The sequence below is a fragment of the Carcharhinus amblyrhynchos genome, chromosome 34, assembly GCF_965287045.1.
Source record: "Carcharhinus amblyrhynchos chromosome 34, sCarAmb.v2.hapA, whole genome shotgun sequence".
NCBI classification, from domain to species: domain Eukaryota; kingdom Metazoa; phylum Chordata; class Chondrichthyes; order Carcharhiniformes; family Carcharhinidae; genus Carcharhinus; species Carcharhinus amblyrhynchos.
This window is the reverse complement of record NC_137357.1, coordinates 3,196,013-3,219,862: the sequence shown is the minus strand read 5'-3', so window position 1 is coordinate 3,219,862 and position 23,850 is coordinate 3,196,013. Positions and strand designations below refer to the sequence as shown.

Sequence of the window (23,850 nt, the reverse complement as noted above, 5' to 3'; positions counted from 1 at the left end):
AAGGCCCTTCAGCCCAACTGCTCCATGCTGAGCTCCCATCTAGTCCCAGTTGCCTGCATTTGGCCCATATCCCTCTAATCCTCTCCCATCCGTGTACTCATCCAAATGCTGTTTCAATGTTGCTATCGTACCTGCCTCAACCACTTTCTCTGGCAGCTCATTCCATACATGCACCACCCTCTGTGTGGAGAAGTTGCTCCTCAGGTGCCTTTTCCCCTTTCACCTTTAACCTACACCCTCTAATTTTCACTTCCACTCCCCCTTCCCCGGGGAAAAGACTGTGTGCGTCCATCCTATCTCTGTCCCTCATTATTTTACGCACCTCAGTAAGGTCTCCCCTCATTCTCCTGCGTTCCAAGGAATAAAGTCCTGCTTGGCCAACCTCTCCCTGTAACTCAGACCCACTAGTCCTGGCAACATCCTGGGAAATCTCCCCTGCACACATCCCATTTTATCAATGTCATTCCTATAACAGGGTGACCAAAACTACACCATACTCCAAGTGTGGCCTCACCAATGACTTGTACAACTATAATCTCTGCTGCACTCTCTCCAATGCATTCACATCTCTCCTGTAGTGTGGCACCCAGAACTGTATGCAATGTTCCAGCTGAGGTCTAACTAGCATCTTGTATAAGGTCACCATAACCTCCTTGTACTTTGTCTCTCTATTAATAAAACCCAGGATACTGTATGCTTTAGTAACTGCTCTGTCCTGCCATCTGCAATGACCTACGGCCAATACACCCGGATCCCTCCGCTCCTTAAGAATGTTACCCTTATTTTGTATTGTGTCTCTGTTTTTCCTGCATCACCTCACACTTCTCATCAATGAACTTCATCTGCCACTTATCTGCCTACTCGTGTTGGTGTCCTTTTGGAGTTCTACACCATCCTCTTCACTGTTTACAATACTTCCAAGTTTTGGGTCGTCTGCAAATTTTGAAATTATCCCCTGTTCACCAAGATCTGGATCATTACTATATATCAGGAAAAGCACAGGTCCCAGTACCGACCCCTGAGGAACACCACTACAAACCTTCCTCCAGCTGGAAAAATATCCATCATCCAATACTCTCTGTTTCCTATTGTTCAGCCAATTTTATATCCACATTGCTACTGTCTCTTTTATGCCATGAACTATAACCTTTCTCATAAGTCTGTTGTGAGGCATTGTATCAATGTGCAGGTTAGGTGGAATGGCCGTGCTAAATTGCCCCTTAGTGTCCAAAGAAGTGCAGGTTAGGTGGATTAGCCATGCTAAATTGCCCCTTAGTGTCCGAAGATGTGCAGGTTAGGTGGATTGGCCATGCTAAATTGTCCCTTAGCATCAGTGGGACTAGCAGGGTAAATGTATGGGGTTATGGGGACAGAGCCTGGGTGGGATTGTTGGTGCAGGCTCAGTGGGCCGAATGGCCTTGTTCCAACCTTCAGGGACTCCAGGATCCACCTCCTTGTTGAAGACAAAGTATTCATTCAACATCTCGAGCCATGGCACCCAGCTCCATGTATAAATTCTCTGTAAGGTTCCGGATCAGCTGAATTCAGTATTCGATATAGGAAGCTCGGGCTGGTTGTCTGAACCATGTACAAGCCTGTGTTTTATTAACGATGTTGGAGGATGTGAGTAAGGAAGTGGATTCAGTGAGCATCCTCACTGTGGCTTTAAAGTGAACTTATGAATATAAAGTTCGATCATGAAATTATATGGGACGGCTGAAAGGTGACATAATATCTGTCACACTGCTGATTTGAGTGAGGGGTGGAAAGAAAGTTTGGTGATGGTCGTTATTGGGTGAAACTTTACTGTTTTATGTTTGCTATTCTGTAATAGGCTGGTAAAGTCTCAGTCAGGATTGTTACGGTGAGAGACAGTGTGGTCTATACAGTGTGGAAGCAGAGATGTCTCTCTTTGTGTGCCTTGCCTTGTTATTCTTCACTCCAGGTAAGGTGTTCGCTGCTGTATGAAATATTTTCCCTTTAATATCTCGCGCACTGACAGAGGGCAGAACTCTGCTGATGATCAGTGTCTGTCACTTCACACCGTCCCATCGCTTCTTTTTAAGTGTTGACGCTTAGCTTGTAATCCAGAATCGTAATGTGTTTTCCGCTTTGTGCGTTCAGTGAGCCGGCTGGGTTTAGACTGAGTTCAGTGGTGGGGTGTCTGTCCACTCTGTTGTGCCTTCCCTCACCTGCTATTAGACTGATTCTATCCTGCAAAAGCCTGCGTTATCTCCTCAAACCCGAAGTTCACAGTCCTCCGGCTAATATTCTGTGACAGGCGTAGCAACTGAACAAACTGTGTGTGTTGGACTTTCACCTGATGTTGTGAGACTTCTTACTGTGTTGAACCCAGTCCAACGCCGGCATCTTGACATCGTGGGCACAGGCAGTGATGGCAAACAATGTTCTAAATGCTCTGGGTAGTGAAATAAAAGCTGTTTCTCTTCCTGATTTTATTTGGCTTACTGACTTTCTCCTGAAAGTGATACCCTGTGCTGTGATAGTGCTCTGGAGCCTGGGCTGCCTTCTGTGTGGCACAGTTCAGACACACGTCCAGGAAACACAAAATAACACCTAACTATTAGAGACATCCTTCCCTCCCCGAGTGAGAAGGTGCTGAGGCCAGGTACAATACTCCCTCCGAGACCTTAACTGAAAACCACTAACTGTGTGAGGGAGAGGGAGATGGGTATGTCATAAAGTCAGCGAGGTTTATAGCATGGAAACAGGCCCTTTGGCCCAACTTGTCCATGCTGCCCCTTTTTTTTAAGCGTGCGTTTGGAGGGGGGGTGGTAAGGGAGAGGCGAGAATGTGTATGTGTGTGAGAGAGAGAGGGGGAGAGAGTGAGTGAGAGGGAGAGGTGAGAGTGTGAAAGAGACAGAGATGCATCTGTATGTCAGAAAGTGGTGAGTGTGTGTGTGAGAGGGAGAGGTGAGAGTGTGTGTGTGTGCGTGTGTATGTCAGAGTGAGAGGTAAATGTGTGTGTGTGTGTGTGTGATTGAAGAGTGTGTGTGTGTGTGTGTGAGAAGTGTGCATGTGTGTGTGTGTGTGAGGGGTGAGTGTGTGATGTGAGAATTCCTCCTCTCCCACAGCACTCCAAATATGAAAGGAATTTGTGATCAGAAGAAACAACATTACTCCTCCCATTAAAATAACAGCAAGAAGATCAGATTTCTTAATTATCATAAATATATACAAAATAAAAAAGACTTTTATAAATGTGTTTCTGTTTGTGGCGATTATGCAAAACACCAATTATTTTTGCTTTAACTCTTTGGCAGAGTAAGAATGTTTCTCGGGTTTCCATCAGTAGTTTAGCTGAGGCATCATGGTCAGCACAGGGTCGGAGGGCCGAATGGCCTGCTCCTGTGCTCGACCTTTCTTTATCCTTGGGAATGAATAGGGTTCTGTGGCCAGAGAAGTTTGGGACGCCCTGGATTATATTAATTCTGGTACAAATATCTCTCTTTGCTAACAATCCAATGCTGGGTTATTTTGCAAATTCATTACAGGCCTGAGTTTTTAGTTACCAAAAAACCCTTAAGATTGTCGACATTTAAATATTCTAAGGGGTTCATGTTTTCCTTCCTTGAATCTGTCTGTTTACCTCAGGGCTTTTGTTTTTCCGAACTACCTCAGGTGGGGGATGGCACAGTAGTTAGCATTGCTGCCTCACAGCACCAGGGACCCAGGTTCGATTCCCGGCTTGGGTCACTGTCTGTGTAAAGTCTGCACGTTCTCCCCATGTCTGCGTGAGTTTCCTCCCAAGGTCCAAAGATGTGCAGATTAGGTGGATTGACCATGCTAAATTACCCCTTAGTGTCTAAAGATGTGTAGGTTAGGTAGATTGGCCATGCTAAATTACCCCTTAGTGTCCAAAGATATGCGGGTGAGGGGAATTGGCCATGTTAAATTGCCCCTTAGTGTCAGGGGGACTAGCAGGGTAAATGCATGGGGTTATGTGGAAAGGGTCTGGTGGGATTGTTGTCGGTGCAGACTCGATGGGCTGAATGGCCTCCTTCTGCACTGTAGGAATTCTATGATTCCTTCTGAGGGGTTTGTACAGTTTCTCCCTTTAGTTATCCTGAACTAAATGAGATAATCACTTCAGTATTTTTTTAAGGATTTCTTTGACTGTGAGAAACTGGCAATACTCCCACTATTTGGAGAGTCACAAGTCAACCGTAGCAGGGACCAGGAAGTGGTTGTGTACTCGTAGCCTGACATCAGAGACACCACTCCTAAAACATTGACAGCGTAGAGTGTCTACTAGAATCCAAAACACTTTTTTATGTTGCACAGGTTCAGGCCCCTGATGATCATCAAGATTTTGGTGTTGGCATTGTCTGCTATGAATAATTTTGAGCCAGTGCTGCAGGGTAAGAGGTCTGACCTCTTAGATAGGCCTCGGAGATCATAGAACCGTAGAAACCTTACAGTGCAGAAGGAGGCCGTTCGGCCCATCGAGCCTGCACCCACAACAATCCCACCCCAGGCCCTATCCCCCTACCTGCACAGATTTAGTCCTAGGGTCATCAAGGTTTACAACATGGAAACAGGCCCTTCGGCCCAACTTGTCCATGCCTCCCTTTTTTTTTAAACCCCTAAGCTCTTCCCAATTGTCCGTATTTGGCCCATAACTCTCTATATCCATCTTAACGAGACATTCCGACTCCTGTATTCAATGTTCTGATCAATGAAACCAAGCATGCCGAACGCCTTCTTCACCACTCTGTCCACCTGCGATTCCACTTTCAAGGAGCTATGAACATGTACCCCTAGATCTCTTTGTTCTGTAACTCTCCCCAACGCCCTACCATTAACTGAGTAAGTCCTGCCCTGTTTCAATCTCACAACACCAGGTTAGAGTCCAACCAGTTCATTTGATAGTAATCTTACAAGCTTTCGGAAACGGTGTTCCTTCGTTAAGCCACACATCTGACGAAGGAACACCATTTCCGAAAGCTTGTGAGATTAATATCAAATAAACTGGTTGGACTCTAACCTGGTGTTGTGAGACTTCTTACTGTGTTTACCCCAGTCCAACGCCAGCACCTCTACTTCGTTCAATCTACCAGAATGCATCACCTCGCATTTATCTCAATTAAACTCCATCTGCCATTCGTCAGCCCACTGGTCCAATTGATCAAGATCCTGTCGCAATCCGAGATGACATTCTTCGCTGTCCACTATGTCACCAATCTTGGTGTCATCTGCAAACTGACTAACAATGCCTCCTAAATTCTCATCCAAATCATTAATATAAATGACAAATAACAGTGGACCCAGCCCTGAGATTTACCTCGCCAATCCCTCTAACCTCCACATCCAGGGACCCTAAGGGGCAAACTAGCATGGCCAATCAACCTAACCTACACATCTTTGGACTGTGGGAGGAAACCGGAGCACCTGGAGGAAACCCACGCAGACACAGGGAGAATGTGCAGTCTCCACACAGACAGTGACCTGAGCTGGGAATCGAACCCCGGTCCCTGGTGCTGAGAGGCAGCAGTGCTAAGTACTGCGCCACCATGCCGCAGAGAATTACTGTGGGACTGTTGTGGGATGTCACAGTGCCATCTTGTGACAATGATTACAAAAAAATTCTTCACCAGCTGTGAAACAGTCCAGGACTTTGTGGAGCCATGAGAAATGTGCTCTAAATACATCCATCCTGTCCTTTACTTATTGTGACAAAGGGGTGGTGGGAGGAAAGATAACATTAAATCATTAACTATCAAGGCTCCAGGTTCAATCATAGTCAGAACTTCAAATTCTCACTCTTGTTTTCAAACCCGACCCCATTGCCATAATCTTCTCCAATCCCAGTGTCTCTGCAATATCTCACTTCTCTAATTCGACACTCCTGTGCATTTTCCATGTTAATGGCTCCACCATTGGTTTCAGCTAACCTGGCTCCCGAACTCTGGAGTTTGCCTTCCACATCTCTCGGCCTCTGCACTTCTCTTTAATGGGACGTTAAATGTGAGGTTATCCACTTTGGTAGCAATAATAGGAAGACATTATTATTCGAATGGGTGTAAATTGAGAGAGGTGGATACTCAGCAAGACCTTGGAGTCCTCGTGCGTCATTCACTGAAAGTAAGCGCGCAGGTACAGCAGGCAGTAAAGAAGGTAAATGGTATGTTGGCCTTCATAGCGAGAGGATTTGAGTATAGGGATGTTTTGCTGCAATTGTGCATTGGTGAGGTCACACCTGGAGTATTGTGTGCAGTTTCCGTGTCCTTATCTGAGGAAGGATGTCCTTGCTATAGAGGGAGCACAGTGAAGGTTTACCAGGCTGATTCCTGGGACGGCAGGTCTGTCATATGAGGAGAGACTAAGTCGTTCGGATTATATTCACTGGAGTTTAGAAGAGTGAGAGGGGATCTCATAAAAACTTATAAAATTCTATCAGGGTGAGACAGGGTAGATTCAGAAAGAATGTTCCCGATGGTGGGGGAGTCCAGAACCAGGGGTCACAGATTCAGGGTAGACCATTTAGGACGGAGGTGAGGAGACATTTCTTCACCCGGTGAGCTTGTGGAATTTGTTACCACAGGAAGTAGTTGATGCCAAAACATCAAATGTATTCAAGAGGCGGCTGGATATAGCACTTGAGACGAATGGGATCAATGGGGAGAAAGTAGGATTAGAATTTTGAGTTGGACGATCAGCCATGACTGTGATGAATGGCGGAGCAAGATCAAAGGGCCGAATGGCCGCCTCCTGCTCCTATCTTCTACGTCTCTATGTTAAAACGGCAGTTCCCATTGGACAGAATTTTTCCAGCAGCCAAGGCATTGACCATTAGCAAGATCTTATGTGGCTCACTCACCTGTGGGAAACCCGCTGCAGATGGGGCAGGACGTCACCCCCACCCCCCCCATCCTGCCAGCGATAACACCCAGGAAATGCCACCCACACTGCTGATCAAAATTCTTGCATTTGAATCTCTTCCTTAGTTTGGGTTTTGATGTCGGTCAGTTTTCTTTTGCATTATCTCTCTTCCTTTCAGAGGAAATTCTTGTTTGCCTTTCTCGCTTTTGGAAGGTGGCAGTTTTAAAAGCAGTTTCTGCCGGTTGGAGGTTTTAAACACTGTTTTATTGTCAAGAGCTTCAAATTTCTAAGTGAGCAGATCACCAACAACCTGTCCTGGTCTCCCCCCGCCCCCCCCCCCCACCCCAATGCCGACACTATAGTTAAGAAAGCCCCACCAACGCCTCTACTTCCTTAGGAGGCTAAGGAAATTCGGTATGTCTGCTACAAATCTCACCAACTTTTACAGATGCACCGTAGAAAGCATTCTTTCCAGATGTATCACAGGTTGGTATGGCTCCTGCTCTGACCAAGATCACAAGAAACAGTCGTAAATGTAGCCTGATCCATCACACAAACTAGCCTCCCATCCACTGACTCCATCTACACTTCCCACTGCCTCAGGAAAAGCAGCCAGATCCCACGCACCCCGGACATTCTCCCTTCCACCTTCTTCCGTTGGGAAAAAGATGTAAAAGTCTGAGGACACGTATGCAGCTCCACTACACCACCATACCGCCACTTGTACACTATGCAGACAAAGCATACCATTCATAGAATACATAGGGGAAAAGGAAAGGAGAGAGAGCAGAATGTAGTGTTACAGTCATAGCTAGGGTGTCGAGAAAGATCAACTTAATATAGGGTAGGACTAAATATAAGTCTGATTTAATTGTGTTAGCTGACCTAATCCATTATTCCTACAATTTGCTATCCTTACCATTCCATCTTGATTCTAAATCAACAGGGTGGTGTGGAATACAAAGAACAAAGAACAAAACCAGCCTGGGAAACAGGCCCTTCGGCCCAACGAGCCCACGCTGCCATCTCAACTCCACCTCTCTACCCATGACCCCTATCTAATGTTTTATGGCCATCCAGATTGAGGGAAAACTGATTTCGGGACAATTTGTTCCTGCCAATCAGCCTAACAGCACATCTTTGGGGTGTGGGAGGAAACCGGAGCACCCAGAGAAAATCCACGCAAGCACGGGGAGAATGCGCAAACTCCCACAGACACCGGCCCAAATCCATGTGTCTGCACAGCAATCAGCGATAGTCACTGAGCTGTCGTCTTGCCCAGAATCTTGTCCAGTTTAGGCACACACTAACGACATGAAGCACTAGGCCAATCTCGAACAACCAAGAGCAGCCCCAGTACGACCCATCGCGTGTATGCCCCTCGTTGGACACGAGGTGGACCGACTTCAAACCTGTGAATGAAAACAGAGAAAAACATTATTATCATACTATACCCATTTACATTTCTAGGGACACCCCAATGCTAATGACCCTTAATTAAAGGTTCTCCTATATCCACCCATCTCCAGCTCAGTCATATGCCTGTCTAAGTTACTCTTAAAGGACTCTAGTGTGTTTGCCTCCACCACCTTACTTGGCAGAGCATTCCATACCCCCACTGGCCTCAGCATCCCTGGGCGAAAGAGGGAGAACATCATCCAGTGTTCGCCTGACCCTGGCTTCAGACTGTGCAGCTGGTTTGAGTTCTGTGAAGCGAAGGGGTTTGGAGGGAGTTAGAATGTGAACTGTTGCGTTTGGGGATGTGCAATGACTTTCTGCTTTTCGATACCTCCCAGTTGTGGCGAGAAGCAAGAGATGTGATCACGGCATATTAAACCAGTGCCAGGACCTGAATGTAGCTGACCGGTGTAGAATGGTGTCTCAGTGTGTGAAGACTGAGTGGAACAAGCCTAAAGTGGTAAGTGGCATTGAGACTAATGTGATTGCTATATAAGCACAAGAGGATAAGTTCTCTCCCACGCTTACTAATACTCCTTAATATTTGATGTGATTAGCTGACCCGTAACTAATACGTGATTCTTTGTCATATATTTGTACATGTCCCAGTGTGCTGTTGATTTTTCTCTTGAGTTTGGTAATGTTATTATACAGCAATAGTTCCAGGTTTGTGATCTTAATACGAGTGGACGCACACTGTCCTATATCAATGTTAACAGCCATTGACCAGAAACTCAGCTGGACTCGCTACATAAGCACAGTTGCTACAAGAGCTGGTCAGAGGCTAGTTGTATTATTATATTCTCGCTAGACCGTTAATCCAGAAACTCACCTAATATTCCGGGGACCCAGGTTCGAAACCCGCCGCGGCAGATGGTGGAATTTGAATTCAATTTAAAAAAATCTGGAATTAGGAATCTACTGATGAAACCATTGTCAGAAAAACCCATCTGGTTCCCTGTAGGGAAGGAAATCTGCTGTCCTTACCCGGTCTGGCCTACATGTGAGTCCAGAGCCACAGCAATGTGGTTGACTCTCAATTGCCCTCCAAAGGCATCCTTTTCTATCTCTGATGCCTGAAGACTGGGAGCTGCTTGAGATGAGGTTTACTTTTCTCTTTTGCTGTCTTGGGGTGAAAACTGCTGCTTGGATCTCTGTCTAGAGGTGTTAAAAGCAAGAAATCTAGTAACACGCGGGCATACCTGTTTTAATGCTTATTCTGAAGAAGGGTGTATGCCTTTGGGGGTATGGCTTTTAAGACTGGAACAACAGAGATAGCTAGCTGTTAGGAGTTATACTATGTTGTGTTTAAGTCTTGTAATTGGCAAAAGATATGCCAATTCTTTTTTGTTAAATGTTAACTGTGTTCTTAAATAAACATTGTTTGATAAAAGTAGGTCACTTAAAACATACTTGGACTGGAACATCTTATGCTCACCAATGCCAAAATCAAATGTGAAACTTAGGGCCTAGGCTAACTTCACAAACATCTGGAATTTCTGGTCTGGATCTTAACAGTGGCAATCTTGCTTGTGTTCCATCAGCGATGGATTGATTTTAAAGTGTCTAATTTTATGTTGGGCCTAGCTGCTTAGGCTGTTGGCCACTTTATGGGTAGCATGGTTAGCACTGCTGCCTCACAGCGCCAGGAACTCAGGTTTGATTCCTGGCTTGGGTGACTACGGTGGCGATTTTACCGTTTTGATTCTAAGTGCTGAATCTGGGCGCAGTTCAGATCTGACTTGGAAACCTGTTCTCAGGTGTCCCCCATATGCACTTAGCCTGAGAAAGAAATTGGGCGGGTCTGAATCGGGGGCTTATCACGCCTGAAACACTGCTGCTCCAGTTGGAGCCTTCAACTGCACGTGTACAGTGAGAAAATGTGACTGAACGCATTGATGAAGGAAGAGCGGTGGACGTGGTTTACATGGACTTCAGCAAGGCGTTTGATAAGGTCCCCCATGCAAGACTTCTTGAGAAGGTGAGAGAGCATGGGAGCCAAGGGGCTTTGGCCTTGTGGATCCAGAACTGGCTTGCCTGCAGAAGGCAGAGAGTGGTTGTGGATGGGTCTTTTTCTACATGGAGGTCGGTCACCAGTGGAGTGCCCCAGGAATCTGTTCTAGGACCCTTGCTGTTTGTCATTTTCATAAATGACCTAGATGAGGAAGTGGAGGGATGGGTTAGTAAGTTCGCCGACGATACGAAGGTTGGTGGTGTTGTGGATAGTCTGGAGGGATGTCAGAAGTTGCAGCGTGACATAGGATGCAAGACTGGGCGGAGGAGTGGCAGATGGACTTCAACGCAGATAAATGTGTAGTGGTCCATTTTGGCAAGACCAACGGGATGCAAGAGTACAATATCAAGGGTAGGAGTCTTACCTGGGTTGAAGAGCAGAAGGATCTTGGGGTCCAGGTCCATAGGACTCTTAAATCGGCCTCGCAGGTGGAGGATGTGGTCGAGAAGGCGTATGATGTACTAGAACATTACAGCGCAGTACAGGCTCTTCGGCCCTGATGTTGCGCCGACCAGTGGAACCAATCTAATGACCCTCTAACCTAAACTATTCCAATGTTATCCATATGCCTATCCACTGACCATTTGAACGCCCTTAAAGTTGGCGAGTCCACAACTGCTGCAGGCAGGGCATTCCACGACCTTACTACCCTCTGAATAAAAAACCTACCTCTGACATCCGTCCTATAATTACCACCCCTTAATAAAGCTATGTCCCTTTGTGTTAGCCATCACCATCTGAGGTAAAAGACTCTCACTGTCCACCCTATCCAATCCTTTGATCATCTTGTATGCCTCAATCAGGTCACCTCGTAACCTTCTCTCCAATGAAAATAACCTCAAGTCAAAGAACAAAGAACAAAAACAGCCCGGGAAACAGGCCCTACGGCCCAACGAGCCTGTGCCGCCATTTTAACACTACCAGTCCCCCCCTCCACCCATGACCCTTATCTATTGTTTTATGGCCATTCACATTGAGGGAAACTAATTTAGGGACAATTTATTACTGCCAATCAGCCTAATAGCACATCTTTGGGGTGTGGGAGGAAACCGGAGCACCCGGAGAAAACCCACGTAAGCACGGGGAGAATGCACAAACTCCCACAGACACTGGCCCAAATCCATGTATCTGCACAGCAAACAGTGATAGTCACTGAGCTGTCGTCTTGCCCAGCATCTGGTCCAGTTTAAGCACACACTAACGACATGAAGCACTAGGCCAATCTCGAACAACCAAGAGCAGCCCAAGTACGACCCATCGCGTGTATGCCCCTCGTTGGACAACAAGGCGGACCGACTTAAAACCTGTGAATGAAAAGAGAAAAGACATTATTATCATACCATATCCATTTACCTTTACCAGGGACACCCCAATGCTAATGAACCTTATTTAAAACAATCTCCTATATCCACCCATCTCCAACCCACTTATGTGCCGGTCTAAGTTACTCTTAAACAACTCTAGCGTCCTTGCCTCCACCACCTTACTTGGCAGAGTGTTCCATACCCCCACTACCCTCTGTGTGAAAAACCTCCCTCTAATATCTTTTATACCTCTCCCCTCTTCCCCCTCACCTTAAGCCCATGGCCCCTTGTACTGTGTGTCTCTAACATAGGAAATAACTTACCTCTGTTTACTCTATCTATACCCTTCATAACCTTATATACCTCTGAGATTCCCCCCCTCAGTCACTGTCTTTCAAGGGAAAAGAGCCCCAATTTGTTCAATCTTTCCTCATAACCCAGTCCTTCCATACCAGGCAACATCCTGGTAAACCTCCTCTGCACTCTCCCCAGAGTCTCCACATCCTTCCGGTAGTAAGGCAACCAGAACTGGACGCAGTACTCCAAATGCTCTAGGCACCTTCCAATCCACCCCAGGGAGATTAAAATCTCCCACTACAACAACCCTGTTCTTCCTACACTTGTCCAAAATGTCGCTACATATACACTCTTCCACTGCCCGTGGGCTGTCGGGCGGCCTGTAGTACACTCCTAGCATAGTAATGGCTCCCTTCCTATTCCTCAACTCCACCCACAGAGACTCAATTTCCATCCCCTCCATGTTATCCTCCCTCTGCACCATTGTGATCTTCTCCCTAATGAAAAGCACCACTGCCCCTCTTTTCGACCCTCCCCTATCACGCCTAAAACACTTATACCCAGGAATAAGTCCTTCAGCCTTTCCTCATAAGACCTTCCCACCATACCAGGCAACATCCTGGTAAACCTCCTCTGCATCCTTTCCAGTGCCTCCACATCTTTCTTATAATGCGGCGACCAGAACTGTACGCAATACTCCAAGTGCGGCCGCACCAGAGTTTTGTACAGTTGTAACATGCCCTCACGGCTCCGAAATTCAATCCCTCTACCAATAAAAGCTAACACACCGTACGCCTTCTTAACAACCTTATCAACCTGGGTGCCAACTTTCAGGGAGCTATGCACATCTACACCGAGATCTCTCTGCTCGTCAACACTACTAAGAGTCCTTCCATTAGCCCTATATTCTGTACTCCTGTTATTCTTACCAAAGTGAATCACCTCACACTTCTCCGTATTAAACTCCATCTGCCACCTCTCGGCCCAGCTCTGCATCTTATCTATGTCCCTCTGCAAACTGTAACATCCACCCTCACTGTCTGCAACTCCTCCGACTTTGGTGTCGTCAGCAAATTTACTAATCCATCCTTCTACACCCTCGCCTAGGTCATTTATAAAAATGACAAACAGCAGTGGCCCCAAAACAGATCCTTGAGGTACACCACTTGGAACTGAACTCCAGGTTGAATATTTCCCATCAACCACCACCCTCTGTCTTCTATCAGCTAGCCAATTCCTGATCCAAACTGCTAAATCACCCTCAATCCCATGCATCTGCATTTTCTTCAATAGCCTACCATGGGGAACCTTATCAAACGCTTTGCTAAAATCCATATACACCATGTCAACTGCCTTACCCTTATCCACCTCTTTGGTCACCTTTTCAAAAAACTCGATAAGGTTTGTGAGGCATGACCTACCCTTCACAAAACTGTGTTGACTATCCCTAATCAATTTATTTCCCTCTAGATGATTATAAATCCGATCCCTTATAATTCTTTCCAAAACTTTTTAAGGCTCACTAGTCTATAATTCCCAGGATGGTCTCTACTCCCCTTCTTGAACAAGGGGACAACATTGGCCTTCATTAATCGAGGGATTGAGTTTAGGAGTCGGGAGGTAATGCTGCAACTTTATAGGACCCTTGTCAGACCCCACTTGGAGTACTGTGCGCAGTTCTGGTTGCCTCACTACAGGAAAGATGTGGAAGCTATTGAAAGGGTGCAGAGGAGATTTGCAAGGATGTTGCCTGGATTGGGAGACATGCCTTATGAAGATAGGTTGAGGGAGCTAGGTCTCTTTTCCCTGGAGAGACGAAGGTTGAGAGGCGACCCGATAGAGGTTTATAAAATGTTGAGAGGAATAGATAGGGTGGATTCTCGGAGGCTATTTCCCAGGGTTGAAATGGTCGCTACGAGAGGACACAGGCTTAAGGTGCTGGGAAGCAAGTACAGAGGAGATGTTAGGGGTAAGTTTTTCACTCAGAGGGTGGTGAGTGAGTAGAATCGGCTGCCGTCGGTGGTGGTAGAACTCGCTGGGGTCTTTTAAAAGACTTCTGGATGAGTATATGGGATCTAATGGGATTGGAAGTTACAGATAGTTCTATGGCTTGGTAGGTGTAGATGTGATTGGCGCAACTTGTGGGCCGAAGGGCCTGTTTGTGCTGTACTGTTGTATTCTAACATAACCGTCCCCCTTATCCACCCACGGTGGATAGCAGTGGTTAGCACTGCTGCCTCACAGCGCCAGGGACCCAGGTTTGATTCCTGGCGTGGGAATCTGCCTGTGTGGAATCTGCACTTTCTCCCCGTGTCTGCGTGGGCTTCCTCCGGGTGCTCCAGTTTCCTCCCACAGTCCGAAAGATGTGCTGGTTAGGTGCTAAATTCTCCTTCCGTGTACCCGAACAAGCACCATAGCGACTAGGGGCTTTTCACAGTAACTTCATTGCAGTGTTAATGTCAGCCTACCTTGTGACTCTAATAAATAAACTTTAAACAGATGGAAGAGTTTGGGGTAGAGACTGATATTGAGGAAATAATTTTGTTCTCCTGGTGTCTGAGTAGCGTTCCTCCAGATGCTCCGGTTTCCTCCCACACTCCAAAGATGTGTGGGTTAGGAAGATTGGCCATGCTAAATTGCCCCTTAGTGTCAGGGGGAATTAGTAGGGTAAATATATGGGGTTACGGAGATAGGGCCTGGGTGGGATGTTCTGTCAGAGAGTCGGTACAGGCTCGATGGGCTAAATAGCCGCCTTCTGCACTACAGGGATTCTATTCTGTATGTTCTATACCTGGAGCAAGACACCTTAATCTCACTAATACCAAAATCGAAAGGAGAATTGGGGTCGAGGCTAAGGTTTAAATGTACCTTGGAGTTTCTGATCTGGTCCCCAACACAACAAACTTGTTTTGTTTTCCAGGATGACAATACTTGCAAAATATGCAAAAGATTCATGGAGAAGGTTGCTGAGATGGCGAAGAACAAATTGGCAAAGGTACTGATCACAGATCACCGGATGAGAGAAACTCAGAGATTCCAAATATTGATTCCAACAATCTTTCCTGGTCCCTCCATGCCGACACTATAGTTAAGAAAACCCATCACTGCCTCCATTCTGTCAGGAGACTGAGGAAATTTGGCATATCCGCTATGGCTCTCACCAACTTTTACAGGTGTACTGTAGAAAGCATTCTTTCTGGATGTATCACAGCTTGGTTTCCTGCTCTGCCCAAGACCATTCATAGAGAAGGAAAGGAGAGAGTGCAGAATGTAGTGTTACAGTCATAGCTAGGGTGTAGAGAAAGATCAGCTTAATATAAGGTAGGTTCATTCAAAAGCCTGATGGCAGCAGGAAAGAAGCTGCTCTTGAATCAGTTGGTACGTGACCTCAGAGTTTTGTATCTTTTTCTCAATGGAAGAAGTTGGAAGAGAGAATGTCTGGGGTATATGAGGTCTTTGATTATGCTGTCTGCTTTTCCCGAGACAGCGGGAAGTGTAGACAGAGTCAATGGATGGGAGGCTGGTTTGCCTGATGGACTGGGCTACATTCATGACCCTTTGTAGTTCTTTGTGGTCTTGGGCAGAGCAGGAGCCCATACCATGCTGTGATACAACCAGAAAGAATGCTTGCTATGGTGCATCTGTAAAAGTTGGTGAGAGTTGTAGTGGACATGTCAGCTTCTCCAGCGGGAATAGACCCTGTCCACAGCTTTTTAATGGGATTTACATTCATCAGTGCCCAGTGTGGGAGATTCACTTTTAAACTCCCACTGAAGAAAATAGCGTGAATTACTCCAGTTTTCCCTCAAATTTGACACTTAGAATTCTCTTGGGAGAATTGCGCCAATAGTGTTTGGTGTGGGGAAGCCCTACAGAGGAGAGACGGGGGGAGAGAGAGAGCATCTATACAATTTGATAGATAGAATGGGATGTTGCCCACAGCTACATATGCATCAATGCACATTACGTACCCCCCAGTGTATCATACCTGAGAGTCTGTCAGTACCCCCCTCTCTCTCTTACAGAAAGACGTGAAGAATGCTTTACACCAAGGCTGCCATTCAATTGTAATCCAAGAGCTTGCAAACCAGTGCAACAACCATGTTGATTTCTATATTTGCAAAATAATCTGTATATTCAACAAAATGGTGGTAAGTCATAGAATCCCAACAGTGTAGAAGGATGCCATTCGGCCCATCGGGCCTGCACTGACAACACTCTCACCTAGGCCCTATTCCTGTAGTCCCCCCGTACTTACCTCACTAATCCTCCTCGCTTTAAAGGTCAAGTTAGCATGGTCAATCCACCTAACCCACACATCTTTGGACACTAAGGGACAATTTAGCATGGCCAATTCCCCCTTACCTACACATATTTGGACACTAAGGGGCAATTTACCATGGCCAATCCACCCAATCTACACATCTCGGGACACTAAGGGACAATTTAGCATGTCCAATCCACGCAACCCGCACATCTTTGGAGTGTGGGAGGAAACCAGGGCACCCGGAAGAACGTGCAGAGTCCACGCAGTCACCCAAGGCTGGAATTGAACCCGGGTCCCTGGCGCTGTGAGGAACTGTGCCACCCTGCTGTCCATCACTGCGGTTGATTTGTGTGAATTTCACTGCCTGGAATGCCAGTGAATTTCCCACTTTTGAAAAACACTTATCTGGTTGTTGGAGACAATTCATTTTCACTCCAGGTTTGCCACAATTCATGACAGGGGAATTTGATGCTGGGCTGTGTTGTCTGTAAGGTGTGAGTTTGCTCAGACTTTACTGGACCCGTTCCATTCCTGCTACCAAAACACTCACTTTTCATAGGAAATCCTCCAATCCTGTTGCTGCAAGACTTTTCTTGTCGACATTTCCTCTGAGAATTAATTGTTAATGCTGCGAGACCTTGTGGTATTTACGGGGCTCTAGTAGATATCTGGAAAACCCTATAGATTGTCATAGCGATCAGAAGATGCAGCAGTCCAGACAGTGGGGTTTACTGATCTCCTCTGGCTCTCCTGAAAACACTTGTCCAAATTGTAGCCATTGGCCATCCTTCAGTATCTTGCTCAAACCTCTCAGTGCAGAATGATTTGGCTTCAAAGGTCACCTCAAGATCTGAGCACCAAACCAGCCTGCTACTTTAGTGCGATGCCATGGGGAGTGCAGCACTGTCACAGATGCTGTCTTTCACATCGGATGTTACAGCAGGACTAGACAGGGTTAGATTCAGGAAGGATGTTCCCGATGGTGGGGGAACTCCAGAAGTAGGGGAGTTCATGGTTTCAGGATAAGGGGTAAACCTTTTAGAACTGAGGTGAGGAGAAATGCCTTCATCCAGAGGGTGGTGGATGTGTGGAATTCACTTCCACAGAAAGTAGTTGAGGCCAAAATGTGTGATTTCATGAAGAAATTAGATATCGCTCTTAGGGCTAAAGGGATCGAGGGAAAGGGGGGATCAGGATATTGAATTTGATGATCAGCTAATGATCAAAGTGAACGATGGAGCAGGTGCAAAGGGCTGAATGGCCTCCTCCTGCTTCTAGTTTCTGGACAGAATTTTTCTGCCCTGCCTGCCACAGGAATTGTAGCGAGCAGGGTGGACCACACAAAGGGCTGTGTCTCTCGGGTGGGAATTTCTGGCCTGTGGGGTAAACGAAGCCAGAAAATCCCACCCTTGATGTTGAGAAACATGGAAACACAGAAGATAGGAGCAGGAGGAGGCCATTCAGCCCTTCGAACCTGCTCCTCCATTCATCAACATCATGGCAGATCGTCCAACTCAATAGCCTAATCCTGTTTTCTCCCCATAATCTTTGATCCCATTCACCCCAAGTGCTATATCCAGCTGCCTCTTGAATACATTCAATGTTTTGGCATCAACTACTCCCTGTGGGAATGAATTCCACAGGCTCACCAGGTGAAGAAATGTCTCCTCATCTCCGTCCTAAATGGTCTACCCCCAATCCTCAGACTGTGACCCCCTGGTTCTGGACTCCCCCTACCATCGGGTACATCCTCCCTGCATCTACCCTGTCTAGTCCTGTTAGAATTTTATTAGTATCTATGAGTTTCCCCCCTGATTTGTCTGAACTCCAGTGAAAACAATCCTAACCTAGTCAATCCCTCCTCATACATCAGTCCCACCATCCTCGGAATCAGCCTGGTAAACCTTCACTGCACTCCCTCGAGAGCAAGAACATATTTCCTCAGAAAAGGAGACTAAAACTGCACACAGTATTCTAGGTGTGCAATATTCCAGATATAATGCTCAATTTAAAATACGATTAGAGAGAAAAATCTGCAGAATTATTGTCTGACCGCTCCTCCTGTCCCGTCACAAAATGAAGCTTAAAGAACAGTCTGACTAATTTCACAATTGGAGGTGATATTGAAGTTATGAAAGGAATGCATGGGGCAATTTTAGTACAAAGTCTCTCTCGTGTTCTAATTCCCTTCTCCTCCTTGTTTCCAGGCACTAGATGTGTTGTGTGCTGCTCTTGGCCTGTGCAAACTTCAACAGCACAAAACCCTTTCCAATTCGATCGCTGTGGACAAGACAGATAGTTCACCACTTGACAGTCCAGTAACGAAACAGCACCAGGTAAGATTATGATGATCTGGAGTAACACGGAGATTATTTTGTGCTCTGTTATGTTTGGGTGGCACAGTGGTTAGCTCTGCTGCCTCACAGCACCAGGGACCCGGGTTTGATTCCTGACTTGGGTCACTGTCTGTGCGGAGTCTGCACGTTCTCCCCGTGTCTGCATGTGTTTCCTCCGGGTGCTCTGGTTTCGTCCCACAGTCTAAAGATGTGCAGGTTAGCCATGCTGAATTGACCCCAGTTTCAGGCGAATTAGCAAATTAAGTATGTAGGAATTCGGGGATAGGGTGGGATTGCTGTCGGTGCAGGCTCGACGGGCCGAATGGCCTCTTTCTGCACTGTAGGGATTCTATGACTTGTGAAGTAACCAAGACTGACAAACACAGGCAGCATTGAAATCTACACTGGCAACTTTCTTTAAATGTTGATTGCCGATTTTCTCTTCAAGACTCTCTGGCATTTGTAAATAAATTGTTTTGTCGGGAAAGTCAAGTGTCTTGGTATCTCTGAAAATGATACCTTAGTTATTGTTATCCAGCTTTTAATTTAAGCACCTTCAAAGTATTCCAGTTTAATGAGACAGAGACAGAAGCCGACTGTTAATTAATTCAATAATTTCTCTCTGTATTTAACACTTTAGGTACCAACACAAACTTAAACAGTTGCAACTCTTTTACTGAACTTCAAACGCTTCCCTGAATATTAACTCAAACTGAATTTTAACTCTTAACTGAACATTAACACTAATTATTCAATTGAAAATAAATACTACCAGGTTTGAGACAGAACTGGCCAAATCCATTTCTGATGTAGAATCTATCTCCTCTGAAGGAGCTCCTTCAGGGCACACTTCTTATGATGGTGAATCTCTAGATGTATCGCTGGAGGCAAAGGACTGCATGTGTTTTTATCTACAAGTTCTTTCACATACTTCCAGAGGATTCTCTGGCATCCAGCCAAACATGTAACTGGAAACCGATCACACGGCTTGAACAGCCAATGAAATTACTTGTAAACGATACCATTATGCTTGGTTCAGATTGCATGTATCCCACATAAAGGCAATAACATTTGATGCCCCAAAGTAAACAACTTCCCATATTTAGTCAACTCAGGAAGCTTCAGATCACAGCTCCAAGGACAAATCCCTGACTCACAGTAACTTTATGACCTGCATTAATTGTAAGTTAACTAAAAATCCCAGCATGCTTAACTCTCAGCCAGAAACGCCCTATTGAAGCCAATATTGCTATTAGTGTTGTTAAAATTGGTCTTTTTTTTGTTTTTTTTCCTTTTCATTCACGGGTTTTAAGTCGGTCCGCCTTGTGTCCAACGAGAGGCATACACGCGATGGGTCATACTGGGGCTGCTCTTGGTTGTTCGAGATTGGCCTAGTGCTTCATGTCGTTAGTGTGTGCCTAAACTGAACCAGATACTGGGCAAGACGACAGCTCAGTGACTATCACTGATTGCTGTGCAGACACATGGATTTGGGCTGGTGTCTGTGGGAGTTTGCGCATTCTCCCCGTGCTTACGTGGGTTTTCTCCGGGTGCTCCAGTTTCCTCCCACACCCCAAAGATGTGCTGTTAGGCTGACTGGCAGTAATAAATTGTCCCTAAATCAGTTTCCCTCAATCTGGATGGCCATAAAACATTAGACAAGGGTCGTGGGTGGAGAGGGGAACTGGTGGTGTTGAGATGGCAGCGCGGGCTCATTGGGCCGAAGGGCCTGTTTCCCGGGCTGTTTTTGTTCTTTGTTCTTTGTCTTTCTCATCTTGTCCACATTCGATACAACAGATACACGCAGAATTTGGTATGTGGTCAGTTATTGGAAAAAATGCATCACAGCCCATCTCCAGATTTCGCTGTGAAATGTCCAGGTATAACCCCTTAAAACCTGGGGGTGAGACTTTGAATCCAGTCCACGCTGTGAGGGTAAACAGCAGGAGGGTGGAAAGTGGGGGGAAGATGGAATGAGATTTGGCAGTGCCAGTCTCATCCCACATGGGTCTGTGTGTGCACTGAAACATGCCTCTACTCTGGCAGCAAATTAGCCACCACCCTCAGAGATCACAGGATAAGAGAGACAGGAGAAATATAGAAAAATGCAACATTGGTGTAGATAAAGGAAGATTATCTGAGGTTAGAGTTGAGAGGCACTGATGGAACAGGATAGATGGAGCTTTAGTCTGCATCTTAGCCGGGGTGGGGAGGTTAGAATAGAACCAAAAAATCCCTACAGTGCAGAAAGAGGCCATTCAGGCCAACGAATCTGCACCAACAACAATCCCACCCAGGCCCTATCCCCGTATCCCTACACATTTACCCATTAATCCAACTAACCTACGCATCCCAGGACACTAAAGGGCAATTTAGCACGGCCAATCCACCTAACCCGCACATCTTTGGAATGTGGGAGGAAACTGGAACCTCCGGAGGAAACCCACGCAGACACGGGGCGAATGTGCAAACTCCACACAGACAGTGACCCAAGCCAGGAATCGAACCCAGGTCCCTGGAGCTGTGAAGCAACAGTGCTAACCACTGTGCTACCGTGCCACTCCAGGTTGGGTGTGCTGGTTAGAGATAGTGGAGCTTATTCCATTCCCAGCACAAACCAGCTTTCAGTATTGTAGTTTCAACTGTATAACTGATGTGTTGTTTCCACTGTACAGGGTCCACTTCCCAGAGAAGCGTTCATGTGTGACTTCTGTCAGCTTGTTGTGAAGAAACTGAACATATTATTACCCAACAAGAAAACAGAGGTGGGTCATTGTTTCCGAACCAAATGAAGATTTGAAATTCTAGAATCCACAAATCCTCTGTCCAAAATTGGGAAATCTGTTGTGCATTTGGATCTATTTTCTCCCCTTGTCCAATGATTCTATCTCTTGCTTCAATCAATATTAATTGCCAAATGTTAGAATTTCTAAGTGGCCCTTCATGTCTGAGCATAGACAGAGCACCAGGTAGAGGTGTAAGTTATATACTTCACCCTGATCAGAAATTTAAAGGATTACATTGAAGCTTTACAGAACATTGCAGCAGCTAATGTGGTGATGTTATGTTCCAGGACTGATTATCTAAATACCTGGGCTGATGTTCACATCCCAACTTGGCAACAAATCTCAAATTAAAAACTGATAGCTGTGACAATATTGTGCCTTTAAGAAATGTACATTTATTATATTTCTCTGCCAGATGTTTTAGCCGTACCTGGGGTTTTGTCAGCACCGTGTTGTCTGTAGCTGGTGTCCTCTATTATTACTGAAGCAGTATAATTGACACCATGTTGGTTTTAATCTGAACTAATGCAGAGTTCTGTGGTTTTAATGATCTCCTGAAATTGCAGAGTAGAGCTTGATTTGGGATCATTGACAGGGTAGATCATGTGATTGGGGACAACTATTTTTCACAGAGAATTCTAATTTTTAGTTTCAATTTTCAGAAGCCGCTTGAGGCTGAGAGGAGCAAAGGTGTTTTCCGCCCTCTGAAGACTGGAAGATGCCAGAGATTAAGTTTATTTTCTTGATGTTTGGCTATTTTGAAGGTATATCCTTCCCTGAACACTGCTGGCTTGGATTTCTGTCCATAGGTGTTACAAGGTTGGAAATCTAGCACCACATGAGCATATTTGTTTTAGTGCTGACTCGCTCCAATGAAGGCCGTATGTCTGTGGGATATTGCTTCAAATTGGAACAATAGAGATAGGTAGCTGTTAGGAGTTATAATGTGTCACGTTTCAGTCTTGTAATTGGTAAAAGGTATGCTAATTCTTTTTGTTATATTCTAACTGTGTTCTTAAATAAACTTTGTTTGGTAAAAGCTCCTTAGTGGGTCACTTGGATCATCTCTGAATTAAACACCCTACGCTCACATGCCAAAACCAAATGTAAAACTTTGGGACTAAGCTAATTTCATAAAAGACTTTGAAGCCTCTGGCCTTGATCTTAAAATAGCACTATGAAATCCCACCTGTTCATTACTGTCCTCAAGGGAAGGAAATCTGTGGCCCTTCCAGACCCACAGCAGTGACACCCACCCCTCACTGTCTCAGAGTCTGATATTCCTAAACCAAACAAGGATTTATACATCTATAATCCAGAAAAGAGCTCCGATTTGTTAGGGATCAGACCGGAAACTCGAAGGTATATTGAAGTTAGGCTAGATCCTAACTTTTATGATTTTTGCATTAGACTAGGCATAAAGTGTTTCATTCCAGGTATGATTCAATTGACCCACTAGGGAGCTTTTATCAAAACAAACTTTATTTCAGAACATAGTTAGAATATAACAAAAAGAATTAGCATAACTTTTACCACTTTAAATGCCTAAACATGACAAAGTATGGCTTAATGGCTATCTATCCCTATTGTTCCAATTTAAGCGATATCCCCACAGATATAAATCCCTACTTCAGAACTAGCTAGCACCAAAAATCAATATGCTGATGTGGATGGTGGGTTTCCAGCCTTTTAACACCTCGGGATAGAGATCCAGATAGACACCTTCTAGGGAAATATCTGCCCCAAACGGCAGAATCTCAAAGAGCATTTCAATGTTTATTTATTAGTGTCACAAGTCAGCTTACATTAACATTGTTAAAATGTGTGAAAATCTCCTAGTTGCCATACTCCAGCACCTGTTCGGGTACACTAAGGGAGCAATTGGCTTTTGGACTGTGGGAGGAAACTGGAGCACCCAGAGGAAACCTACGCAGACATGGAGAGAATGTGTAGACTCCACACAGACAGTGACCTGAGCGAGAACCCAGGTCCCTGGCACTGAGGTAGCAGTGCTGAGACATATTTCCTGGCAGATTCCAGTCTTCAACTCCATAGAGAGAGAAAGGGACACAGAGAAAGCAATCTCACTCTAAACATCGTTTGACTTCTCGGTGTAATCCTAGCTCCACTGAGTCACCTGACTTTTTTCTGTCAATCAATGTAATCAAGTCCTACTCTGCAAAACTCCAGTTAACACTATAATAACAGAGTAGCATTAGTCCAAATTAAAATAGACATTCTAGCAATTGGGGCAATTGTACAGCTGGAATAACAACCCAAACCTGCCAGATACAAAGCACTGATGTGAAAAAAAAAAGTAAAACAGATCCTGCACAAGGAACATGACCTAAATATACTTCTTAAAGGTGCAGCATCATCACAATTGATTCTAAACTGCCCATTGAATTGGCCTAGCAAGCTACTGCATTGTCTCAAAGGGTAATTAGCTCTGGACAATAAAAGCTAATTCTCCAATGATGCCCATTCCTGTTGTGAATGAATGGGAAATTATACCACCTTGAACACAGATGAATTAACTTCATAT

At 45.4% G+C, this 23,850-nt stretch overlaps 1 pseudogene across 1 annotated transcript in view; it reads left to right on the top strand.

The window, feature by feature from the left end:
• LOC145361248 (prosaposin-like) overlaps positions 1-23,850 on the top strand; it is a 50,495-nt pseudogene that overhangs the window by 9,593 nt on the left and 17,052 nt on the right. Inside the window, exons 3-6 of the transcript XR_013889820.1 lie at positions 8,640-8,761; positions 14,837-14,911; positions 18,391-18,519; positions 21,195-21,284. The product of XR_013889820.1 is annotated as a prosaposin-like (transcript). The remainder of the gene's footprint in view (positions 1-8,639; positions 8,762-14,836; positions 14,912-18,390; positions 18,520-21,194; positions 21,285-23,850) is intronic.